Source organism: Syngnathus scovelli, chromosome 7 (assembly GCF_024217435.2).
Source record: "Syngnathus scovelli strain Florida chromosome 7, RoL_Ssco_1.2, whole genome shotgun sequence".
Classification (NCBI taxonomy): Eukaryota; Metazoa; Chordata; class Actinopteri; order Syngnathiformes; family Syngnathidae; genus Syngnathus; species Syngnathus scovelli.
This window is the reverse complement of record NC_090853.1, coordinates 12,656,152-12,668,549: the sequence shown is the minus strand read 5'-3', so window position 1 is coordinate 12,668,549 and position 12,398 is coordinate 12,656,152. Positions and strand designations below refer to the sequence as shown.

At 40.5% G+C, this 12,398-nt stretch overlaps 1 protein-coding gene across 4 annotated transcripts in view; it reads right to left on the bottom strand.

Moving 5' to 3' along the window:
• Positions 1-12,398, bottom strand: part of snx19b (sorting nexin 19b) — a 50,460-nt gene that overhangs the window by 22,789 nt on the left and 15,273 nt on the right. The window contains exons 12-13 of one of the 4 annotated variants that reach the window (XR_011087074.1): positions 10,950-11,936; positions 5,859-6,506 (exon numbers count right to left, since the gene is read on the bottom strand). The exons of 1 other annotated variant lie outside the window; for it this stretch is intronic. The gene's annotated coding sequence lies outside the window, so the exon portion shown is untranslated. The remainder of the gene's footprint in view (positions 1-5,858; positions 6,507-10,949; positions 11,937-12,398) is intronic. 2 more of the 4 variants (XR_007482718.1, XR_007482713.1) reach the window with 2 other exon arrangements.

The window sequence follows — 12,398 nt, the reverse complement described above, 5'->3', positions numbered from 1 at the left end:
ACTTTCCAAACACGTTCAACCAGTCGGTCCAAACCTCCGTGTTCACCCCACTGTGTTCCTTCATCCTCCCATTCAAGGTCCTCAGACCCTCAAGGGCCCGGGACAGGCTTCCGTCGGCTGCAGTATTATTTGGAATAAATGTGCAACATTGCTCACCAAACATGGCGCAGACACCGCCCTCTTTTGAGAGTAGCATGTCAAGGGCCATTCGATTCTGGAAAGCCATGAGGGAAGTAGCGGCCAGTTGGGAGTGGACCGCCTTGAAACTCGCCTCGGTCCAGTTTCCAAGCCTCTGCACGTTGTAGTGGATGTAGTTAATCCTGTCAACATTTTTGTTAAGAGTACACCACCAACACAGGGCGGATTCAAAACCAGCTGCTATCTGATTCACCAGCCTATACTCATCCGGTACTCCTCTAGGAACACCAATGGCATCTATGTAAGTTGGATTAACTGCGCCCTGCCATTCGGCGTTTCGCTTCGTTCTCGGCCAGTATTCGGGCACTACGGACTTAGCAAAAGATGTTAGATCATAAGACATTGGTATCAAATGAACAGGAAACAATAGGCCTAACAAAGCGCAAATTCCAGAGCTGTTTAAAGGCAACCTATCATAAAGTTTTTTACTATTACACCAAAACCAAATATCACTACGAGCAATGGGCAAAAAGGGGCAGTGACATTGGTCATGGACCCACACCATGGAGTAGGTAGGGCGCCGAGCTTCTCACCGGTACCAGGTAATCTAATGCATGTAAAATTACCCTTATCTACATCGGACGAAAAAAGGGGTTTATATTTTGTCATAGAGGCAACAGGGTAAACCTTATCCCATTTAAAACAATCATGAGTGGGTGAAATGGATGAGTTTAACATTAAAACAACAGCACACTTAGGAACTATATTTGCAAGTATTTTCAAAAGAGGTCTTGGACCCATACATGCAATGCAACTGGTGTTAGCCATTTTTGCGGCTTGCTCAGCCATAAGAAGCCAGTTGTTGGTTTGACCGCTTATTCCTGTGGAAGCTACAAAATAGCTGTCTATATCAGTGAGGAGCATACTTGTGATTTTTGCTCCTGCTGACAAGGTGTAATTATTTGTAACGGGACGGTCTGCGATCGACATTGTTTTATTAAGGCAAATAGCAATAGGAAAGTGAGGATCGATTCCAGAGGACCAGGCCCACAGTTGAAAACCCCAACAAGAAGTGTCAAACAAGGTGGCATTTGGAGGACGAATTTGACCATCAGGGAGTGTAAGAGTCAAAAGGAGGCTTGTGCCCTGATTTTTAGCAAAGAACACAGCCTCTTCACTGGAACCAGAGGGCCAAAAATCTTGCGTTTGTGTGGTGACAAGGGTGCCCCAGTCGGTGCTAACCGGGTGACCAGTTAAATACCACCAATATCCGAGCCATTTATCCCCAGAAGTGGGGTGACCATTTCGAAAACCCTTCAAACTTTTCATTGGTAAAATAATAGAAGAAGATGTATTAGGAGCCACAGTAAACATTAATGAGTTATTGTAAGTCCAAGACAAAAGCCATGGTACGCAAGTTGGAACGCGGACGGTTTCTGGTGTACAAACAACATGATCGAAAGAGGATTTTTTGTTGCGCTTATGTCTAGCAATTTTTCCCCATGAGCCGTATTGATTAGAATCAGTGTTGGTAGTTGCCTGAGAGAAGAATGTTCGAGGCTCATGGTACTCCATCTCTCCAAATAAAATAACCCCCGAAAAAAAAATACAATGGTAACACAAACCAGCAAAAGCAACCAAAAACACATGGCAGACTTTGCGCAGGCCACAGCCGGATTAAAGTACTCACCAAATGACTTTCTAATGCTCATGTTTTTGGATCTCCTCAGAGTCAACACCCTGAGCTTCGGGTTGGTGTCTTGGAAATTGGCTTCTGCTAGCTTTCGTGTCAACCCTGGATCTTGGCACCAGGATCAGGCACTATTACCAGACTTTGCTCACCTTCCGTACTTAGGTTGAGTCTGCGGAGATCACCTTTTTACAATAAGATAAATGCAGAAAACAAATAAATGCAGAAAAAAAACAATATTCTTTCCCTTCACATTTATGTAATTGGATATAAACCATATGTATTGTCTGAAGCGGATACAATGGAGTCGGGAACTTTCCTCTCTGAGGTCTTAAATTGCCTCGTGAAAAAGCTGCAAAACCGTATGTCGTATAAATAGCTTCAACTTGTTTCACCATACCCCCCGTCGAGACATGGGTGACCCCATGACTCGAAATAGCAGCCCATTTGAACAAGTTACGAGGCAAGATAGGTTTGCCCAAAGGTCACACAAAAAGACCATCAGTGTTTTTAGTTGCACCCCGTTTTTCCCAAGAGAGTCGTTCCTGGGAGGGGCTCTGAGACTGCATGTCAAGCAACACATCAGGGGAGATGTGTGACATCGAATCATGATCAGTGAGAGACGAGAGGACATGGAGCAGGCCTTCTGCAGCGGCCTTAGCGGATTTGTCAGCAAAAGCGTTACCAAGAGAAACAGGATCAGATCTTGCAGTGTGAGCAGCACATTTGCAAACCGCCACCTTTAAAGGTAGCTGGACAGCGTCCAAAAGTTGAGTTAGTAATGTGGAATGGGTGACGGACTTCCCTGTAGAAGTTATCATGCCACGGTTGCTCCACTGCTGAGCAAAAACGTGCACTGTAGCAAAAGCATACTGACTATCAGTCCAGATAGTGACGGACTTGTTTGCAAACAATTTGCAGGCCCCAGTCAAAGCAATGAGCTCAGCGGCCTGTGCTGACATATAGGATGGCAGTTTAGCAGCCTCCAAGACTTCGTCGGCAGTAACAATGGCATACCCAGTAAGGGTCACACCAGATTCATTTTCTTAGAAGACCCATCAACAAAACCCACATGACCATCTGGCAGAGGCGTATCTTCCAAATCAGGCCGAGCCTTTGCAATCTGTTGGGCAGCATCGACACAATCATGGAATCCGCCGTCGTCAGGAAGGGGAATGAGAGTGGCAGGATTGAGAGCAGCTGAGACAGCAACGTAGCCATGCAAGAAAGGTGACGTGCAGGCGACAGAAAACTCACTCACTCACTCACTCACTCACTCACTCACTCACTCACTCACTCACTCACTCACTCACTCACTCACTCACTCACTCACTCACTCACTCACTCACTCACTCACTCACTCACTCACTCACTCACTCACTCTGACAATCAATTAATCAATCAATCAATCAATCACACAGGTGTTAACTAATTTGTAATTATATTGCAAGCAATTCCTAATCCTACTTTACCTTTGTATAAGGCACAGGTGTCAAATTGTGCTTCATATTCATGTCATTACTCCAATTGCAAATTATCTTCCCTCTTAATAATGTTGTAAGTTTAAATATTAGACCAGTTTGTATTTGTCTGATTTGAAAGCGAGTTACTCGTCAGCTTGTTTTGCAACTCCCACAATATGAGGCGCTCACACATCTACTCGGGTATGACAGTCATACCGGCCCTCCAAAAGAAGCCATGACTACACCGCGGCCCTTGAACAAATGAGTTTGACACCCCTGGCACAAGGGATAGCCTTCTCATTGATCAATCGCGTATCTTAAATCATGCTTTTCCTCCTTTGAAGCGACTATGTACTTCAAACCCAAACGGCACCATTTTATAGGGAAAAATTTGTCGAATTTATTCGTTGTCGACATAATACTGGTCGCAAATTTGCATGTAGAGCATTTTTGAGTTGTTGATCATAGACATCAGTTGAACACTCTTTCTGGTCTGTGTCTAAAGTCTTCAAACAACTTATCTTGTTTTTGTTTAGTTCGGCCAATGTCTGTGTAATTTGCTCTACGTTGGAATTTTATTTTTATCCTGCCCAATAGTTGGTCAATTCGTATTTGTAATGGCACCCTGTTATATTCCAATGGACGGCCCTGGAGATCAAAAGGACTCCAGGTGCCTTTAACGCTTGCCCAATGTTTGGTTAAGGATGCCATGAAAACCTGTTGTACTTCATCACCTCTCAAATTACAGGAAGCAATGAGTTGTTTAATTTGGGGTACAAAGACGGAAAGGATGGTTCGCTTTGCCGTGCCACAACATCTGTCTTTGTAATTTGATCATTTTTCTCATCTTCATTCATCACATTCTTAGCTGCGATTCTTAAGCGAGCTCGCGCTGACACTGTGTCATCATCTTCCTGTCTGTGCAACAGCAAGTTCTTTTTTATCTTTTCTTCGTCTTCCTTATCTTTCAATTTTCCTCTCATCTGGGAAAATGAGAATGTAATTTTGCTTTTTAATTTTTAATTTTAAGTCTTGCAAAATTGCTATATCCTTACTGCACCGAGATAAACTGTTAAACATATCTTTAAACAAAAACAATCTATGCTCCTGCAGAGACTCTTCAAAATGGGACCCAAATGTCAGATTACAAATCAAACCTCCTCCTTCACTCTCACATTTTTTGATAGAACAGTCTACTTAGCTAGACACTGTCATATTGTACTAAATAATGGCCTGCAAATTAAATATAATGTTGTTGCTGTGGTCCCTCAAAACATGTGACTAGAATTTGGACAATTACTAACCCCCATCAATTGATAAATTATCTCCTCACTAAAGTCCTAGCCTGTTAACCTATCTGCATCAAGAAGACATTTGCAATGCAGGGGATTAGAGAATAATAATAACACCATTGATTTCTAATCATTAATCTAATTTTATCCAGTTCTACAATGTATGTTTTCTCTTACTCTCACATTTTTATAAGGGTTGGGCACTCTCCTCGTCGGATGAGTTTCTGCCCACAACCGTCATATTATTCTATAATTTCTAATTTTTACATTTAACAATGCAAATCTGATAAACCATTGTCTAGCACACCGTTTTCGTGCACCAATTTAGCGCAATTCCAACCTTTATAACGAACTGATACACAAAGACAAACATACACAGAAACAAACACACGGGCCCACAACATAGACATGACAATCTTCCCAGCTGATAACAAGGGTGGGGGGGGGCAACTGAAGTGCGGAGAGCCTCGCCACCGCCACGTCGCATAATGCAACCACCTCTGTCCAAAATATGCATTTGTCAAGATATTTTATATTTTCGGTGTCGACCCCTTGCATTTTAATTCATGTCGGGGTAGCGGCTTTTGTTTGCTATTTGATTTTCCCATGGTTTATTTCTCTAAATTTCGGAGTTGGCAATTCGAATGGCACCTACAGTGTCCGAAAGCCAATTTAATTCACAGGACAGTGGTAAAATATTCAGTGGTAAGTCTCCTTTCCTCTGCTTCCACACAAAGCCACTGTCTACAATCCTGTTTTATATAAAGGAGAGCTCAAATGAGATCACTCTCAGTCAAAACATACACACACACACACAATGCGCACTCTTATCGTCTCACAGGCAAGCAGGGGAGTCCGCCCTCCCGTGGATTTTAAAAAACTCTTTAACCTTCCTATTGTGTAATAAAAAACTTATTTTTGCCTTATTCTTAAAGTAGATCTGTCATGGATAAAGAAGCCAAACCAGCTAAACAAGAGTTAAGAAAAACACCACAGATGGCAGCAGAAAGCTAACACATTAGGAAGGTTAAGTTAGGAGGCCCCACGACACCTCAGCGGAATTTAACTGCTCCAAATTACCTGTACTTCTTTAGAAAACAGATGGGTCCGCTCTCCCATGGAATTTAACTGACTTATCAGTCAGGGGACTCCATCATCCCAGCGGAATTTACTGTTTCTAATTGCACTTGATAGGGTCTAGAATTGTCAAGGTTTTAAGTGACCTCTTGTCACTGCACTTTCATTACTTTCAACAGAATCAAGATTCGTACTCACAGTCTGCTGGGCCTTCTCCTCGGATGATCTCGTCAACCACTCCGGCGTCCAGCTGACTGATCGAGTCAGCCCCGTGAAAAGGGTTTCCTCTATATGCCTTGGCCAAGGACTTGTCCTGGGTCGAAAAGTCAGCTGGAATCCCGAAATAGGTCTATTGAGACCCCGGAACGAGCCCCCAAAAATCTGTTAGGTTCAAAATCAGCAAAAGGATCAGCAGACAAAACCAGTGAGGCAGAATATTGAGTCTTTTCTCGCGAGGAGTGCATTCAGACTTACAGCAATCCGACTACACTAAAAATCTGTTTTACACTCCTCGCTCTTTTTATTTGGAATGCCCTACCCACAGTGTGAGACGATTAGCCCTTAAGGGGGGGGGGGGGGGAAGAGATTATGGCTTCGTCTCGTAAGAAACAAAAAGTAACGCACAAAGTGTTGCGTGCAGATATGGCTATATCAGCAAAACAGTTTAAGCGATATTCTGAGAGATAAAAAGAGAAAGTGTCATTCTTTAACAAAGATCAGAAGGTTCATGACGCATTGTTTGACGTGTTGTTTTCACGATCTGTTCTGGTGGACGCTGAGCTGTCAGCAGCATCTTGTTTGACACAACCGTCATCTCGCCCCTGACCCAGCCGTAATCCTTCTGTTCTGTTGTACAAGATAAGAATAAGCAAGGCAAAGCAGCAAGCATACTGAACAGTAATATTGTGAATAAGTACTCATTAGAGAACGCATGATAACATATATATACAATTTTTCTAACAGTAAAAATTACTTAATATTAAATATTACAAAGTGGCCATGTTAATACAGTTTAGTTTAGTTTAGTTTAGTTTATTGTTTAGCACATATTATTATAGCAATAACAGTGCAAAGGAGGGAGACGAAGCCTAGGGCTTGTAAGAAGCTCCACTCCTGTTATATATACAAAAAGTGCAGAACAAACAAAGTGCTGTGCAGTCAAATGTCATTCAAGTGTTTAAGAAAAAAAATTATATATATATATATATATAAGTAAATAAACAAAAGCATAACAAGCTAAATATTAATTTGTTATATTTATATATGCATATATACGAGTGTGTATGTATACATACATAAACAGATACACGATACAAAAATAAGAAACAAGCGAAACAAAATAGACACTTATCGATGTTGAAGCAATCAAAGAGACACCAGGTAGGAATAGCTAAAAGGAAACAGAAGAACTGTAAACAGAAAATAACAAAACAAAACAAGGAAGAATCTGAGTCAAAATTGTGGTTTAAGTTGATGATCATAGTATGGATCAGCTGAGTGCGGTGGAGTAATTATGGACTGGTAGGATCATGAGTGGAGAAGGTGGTGTTTCAGGTGCTTTGTAAAAGCATCCTGTGCAGATATGGATCAGATGTGGATTGGTAGCTTATTCCAGAGTGAGGGCCCTCTAAAGTGGATATTATATTGATGGCGTGATGTTCGACAGAAAGGTGGGTGAAGATTGTCCCTCTGACTTGTTGGATAAGAATGAAAGTCTGATGCAAATGTGAAGAAATTATGAAAAGTGGCTGGAAGACAGTGTTTCCTATATATGTATTTATGGATGAGTAGACAGGTTTGATGAATGTTTACTTTATCAATTGGCAGTAATGAATAATTTCTAAACAGTGGTGCCGATGGTTCATATCTATTTGAAAAAGAGATTATTCTTAGGAACTTCTTTTGTAAGATGAGTAATTTGTTGAGGTATGTTGGATATGTGGCTGCCCAGATTATGTTGCAGTAATTGAGTAAAGGAAACAGGAAACTATAATACAGAGTGAGATGAGCAGAAGGATGAACCAAGGGAGAAACTTTTCATAAAATACCTAGCATTTTCATAGATCATTTGCAAACCAAATCAATGTGTTCGGACCAATTTAAGTGTTCGTCTACGAATCTAACTCCTAGGAATTTGGTGCTAGTAACTTGATGGATTTCGTTATTATTAATGTAAATTTTGGTCTGTTCTTTGGGGTAAGATTTGTTTATATTGCAGAAGATCATGAAGTTACATTTTTTTATATTGAGTGTCAACTTATTTGTTTTGAACCATTTTGTAATAGCGTACAACTCAGCATTCACACTTGGAATGAGGGAATTAAAATCATCGTGGGTGGCAATGAGGTTGGTATCGTCCGCAAATAACAAAGGGGGAAAATTTGAACAAGACATGGAAAAATCATTTATGTACACCACAAATAATAGAGGACCCAATATTGAGCCCTGCGGGACCCCAAATAGTATTTTAGATCTGTTGGAAGAACAACCATTTAAATATACATATTGTTCTCTGTTGGCAAGATAGTTTGTGAACCATTTCAGGGCAGAATCGTTCACTCCATATCTCTCTAGCTTAGCGATAAGGATCTTATGGTCGACAGTATCAAATGCTTTAGTTAGATCTAGAAAGACACCAAGAGCGAATTACTTATTGTCAAGAGCTGTTGAGATATGGTTGACAAGCTGAAGCAGTGCATGCTCAGTGGAAAACTTTTTGCGGAAACCATATTGATGCTTGTAGAGAATATTATTTGTTTCTAGGTGCTTTGCCAATCTTGAATAAACCAATTTTTCTAGAATCTTGGAGAAGCATGGAAGAATGAATATAGGCCGAAAATTACCATATTCATTTGTCTCGCCAGCTTTGAAAATAGGAATGACTTTAGCAATTTTTAGTTCTTGGCCAAATTCCAAATTTTAAAGATAAGGAGAAAATGTGTGTTAGTGGGATTATTATTGAATGGATGATTTTCTTAAGTAAGCTTCTGATCTCGTCATGGCCAGGGGCCGAGTTTTTCAAGCTCATGACAATGCTGTAAACTTCCTCAACACTAGGAGGGTCAAGAATGGAGAGTGAAGGAAACTGCCCTTTAATTAGGCAACAGGGGCTTGTATCAGAGGTTGAGAAGCTAGATGCCAAGGTAGCGCCAACATTTACGAAGAAATCATTGAAACCATTAGAAATATCTACTGGGTTTGAATGGGCTCCATTTTCCCCCAGCATCTCATTTGGGGTAGATGTTTTAGATTTTTTGCGATGTAATATATGGTTGATAAGATTCCATGTTGTTTTGATGTCACCAGAGGCTTGAGTAAATTTATCAGCATAGTAAGTTTGTTTGGTTTTCCTTAGTAATACTGTAAATTTATTTTTATATTTCTTGTATGTTTCTATATTTATAGGGGTGGGATTTCCAATAGATTTTCTATAAAGTTTTTTTTTTTTTACGTGAAGATTTTTTTATTTCATCCGTTATCCATGGTTTCCCTTTGGAGTTATTTTTACGATTAGAAATTAAAGGAAATGAGGACTCTAATGCATTTGTGAGTATTGTTAGAAAGGAGTGATAGGCTTTGTTGACATCTTGCAACAGGATAACCTCATCCCATGACACAGAGCTGATGATAGATATAAAAGATACCATGTTTTTCTCGGTAAATTTGCGGAATTTCATTTGATCACCAGTATGACCTTTGATTTTGTGGATGAAATTGAAGACAGGGAGATGATCAGATACATCACAGATCAACAGGCCAGATGTTATTTTGTAGTCTAGAGAATTAAATAAAATGTTGTCAATGAGAGTGGCCGTTGAGCTTGTGATCTTGGAGGGTTTGTTAATAAGAGGGAAAAAGTTACTGGAGTATAATGTATTAAGGAAGTCTGCTGTATGTGACTACTTAGTTTCAAGCAAATTAATATTATAGTCACCAAGTAGGACACACAATTTGTTTTCTTTGTTCATGATTTCTAGAGTGGAGTCGAGGGCTTCATTGAAAGTGATTTTATCAGAGTCTGGTGGTCTATATATACCGTAATTTCCGGACTATAAGCCGCGACTTTTTTCCAAAATTTTGAACCCTGCGGCTTGTAGTCAGGTGCGGCTTATATACGATTTTTTCGTGATTTTTGTGATGATTTGATCACTTTTATACACTCGCAAAAAGGCTGTGGACCACTGTTGTGCGGTATCTTGAAGAACAAAACAACAACAAAAATACTATTCTGAAACACTAATATGGCTGCTGCTTATTCTGTCTGTGTTGCTTGTGACTATTATGAGCTTTAGTAGGAATGCACGCTAGGTGACCTGCGTCAAAGGGCTCTAAACCCTTTTTCATACTCTGCCATGTGACTCAGAGATTACACAAAGCAGTGGCGCTGTTTGGACCATCTGCATTGTATTAAAACCCAATCAATCAGCATTTAAATTCAATTCTTCTGACATTTTGCTCACCAAAAACAAGTTGTAATGAATGTGAACTTTTAATGCATTTTATTCAGAAGGTTACTTTGAACCCTGAGGCTTAAATGGCGGCGCGGTGTATTTATGGATTTTTACGGCTTTCTGTGTACTGTCTTTCTTTGTAAAAAACTCATGTGCACGTGCGGTTTATAGTCCGGTGCGGCTTATGTAAGAAAAAAACTAAAATATCCCTGAATATTAGCTCGTGCGGCTTATAGTCCGGAAATTACGGTACATCCAATTATCACATTTTTGTTGTTTATAAGTGAGCAAGATGAAAGTTCTATAAACACAGATTCGGCTACAGTCATATCAAAGTTAACACTTAGATCCTTTCTGGGAGAGAAATTATCAATCACATACAGTGAGACTCCTCCACCTTGCTTGTTTGGTCTACATGAGTGTATAGGAGTTTAGTGAGAGAGAGGGTAGCTAGATGTATTATCAACCATCCAGGTTTCAGTAAGAGCTATTACTGAAAAGGAATGTGTTAAGGTTGATAAATAGGTTTGCAGACCATCATGATTTTTAGAGATACTCCGTACATTAAAGTGGACAGTGGAGAATACATTTGTTTGGCAGTGGCCAGGAGGAGTATTGCACAGTTTGTTAAACATATCTTCAGAAAAATATTCGCATGACAACTCAACAGATTTTAGGGAAGTGTAATTAATATCTGGGTTCAAGAAGGACTCATAAATACCAGCAGTAACATTCTCTAGGTCAAATGAATTAAATAATAAAGATTCGGTGGGACAGAAATTCCTGCATTATTGAGAGTGTCACTGGATGGCATGAAGGGTGTAAGGGGACGGTCTACCTGAGTTGGATGTCCTCCCCGCCAGTTTCTGTTTGCCATGTTGTGCTCCGCTGTAATCCACCATTCTCGTCAGGAGGGTCCAATAGGTACCACCAGGCCATAGATCTTCAGTTCCTCCAGTTCACTCACAACGAGGGTTTTGACATCTTCTGGTGTTGCTCCGTTTGTTTTAATCCATACTTTGCAGTTTCTGACCCACGTTGCGAGAATCTTGTTTTTCTTCTTCAGTTTGCGTGCGTTCCAGGCTATCTCAGCATTCTTCGTAGTGAGGTGTTCATTTAGGTAAACACCCGTTCCTTTTAGTTTCCTCCCTTGCTTGACGAACCGAATGATAATTTTCGGAGCATCTTTTGGTCGTTTTCGGTTTCTTAGGAGTGTGTGACAAGCGGCAATGTTTCCTTTCTGGAGTTCCATATGCTTACTCTCGAAAAACTGTACTACCTGATTTTCAAGCGTTGATAGTTCGTCCGATGGAGAGTCATCTGTCGAGGGATCCGGAGGACCCGCCGCCCTGGCATAGGAGCGGTGTGTTGTTTTAAGACCAGTGATTATGAGGTCTTCTTGTCGGGAGTACTGCTCCAGTGCATCTACTCTCCGTACAAGCGACATTTTCTCATCTTTCTCCTTGGATAATTTCTTAAGCTCCGTTAGTTCAGACGTTAGCTGGAGCAGGGTGGCTTGCTGCTCTAAGAGTGTGGTAAGGTCTTGCCGTATCAAGTCTATGGATGATTTGAGTTCATCGTAGCACTCATTTTTTTGGGGCGGCATGGCGTAAAGTTTGGAAATGAAAAACCAGCTAGCCGCTGCAACTCGCCTACCTCAACCTTGTCTGGAAGGGAGCTGTTGTCCAGGTAGGTGTCTTCGTGGTTAAGGCACCGAAAAGTTAAAATAATCGCTCTTTGTTTCTTACGTAGAGCTTTCAATGCTCAATCTGTCAGCATGAGCTCAAGAAAACAAGCGGCGTTGAATCACTTTGAAGTTATGAACCTGTAGACGTGACACAAACTATTACTTTTGGAAAAATATTTTAAATGACAAGAGCAAAATTCACTTGTTTTAAGTTTTAATAATAACAGACAACTTTGCATTACTTATAAATCCTGTTTAAAATGTTCATGAGGCAAAAATAATTTTAAACTCTTTTAAATTAAATTATTTCATACAGTTTGTTCAATGTTATTTGACTCTTCAGATATAAATGAAAGGCAGAATTTGTGTATGTATTTGCATGAAATTTCTGTAGTTAAAAATGTCTGAAAAAAGTATTGGGCCCCGGGCCACTTCACTTTATCAAATCTGGCCCTCCTTGCAAAAAGTTTGGACACCCCTGATTTGGAATGTTAGTAATGATACAAAGTCTTTGCAAAATTTGTCTTTGCGGGCTACATAACATGATGAGGCGGGCAGTATCTGGCCCCCGGGCCTGGAGTTTGACACCAATGGTCTACA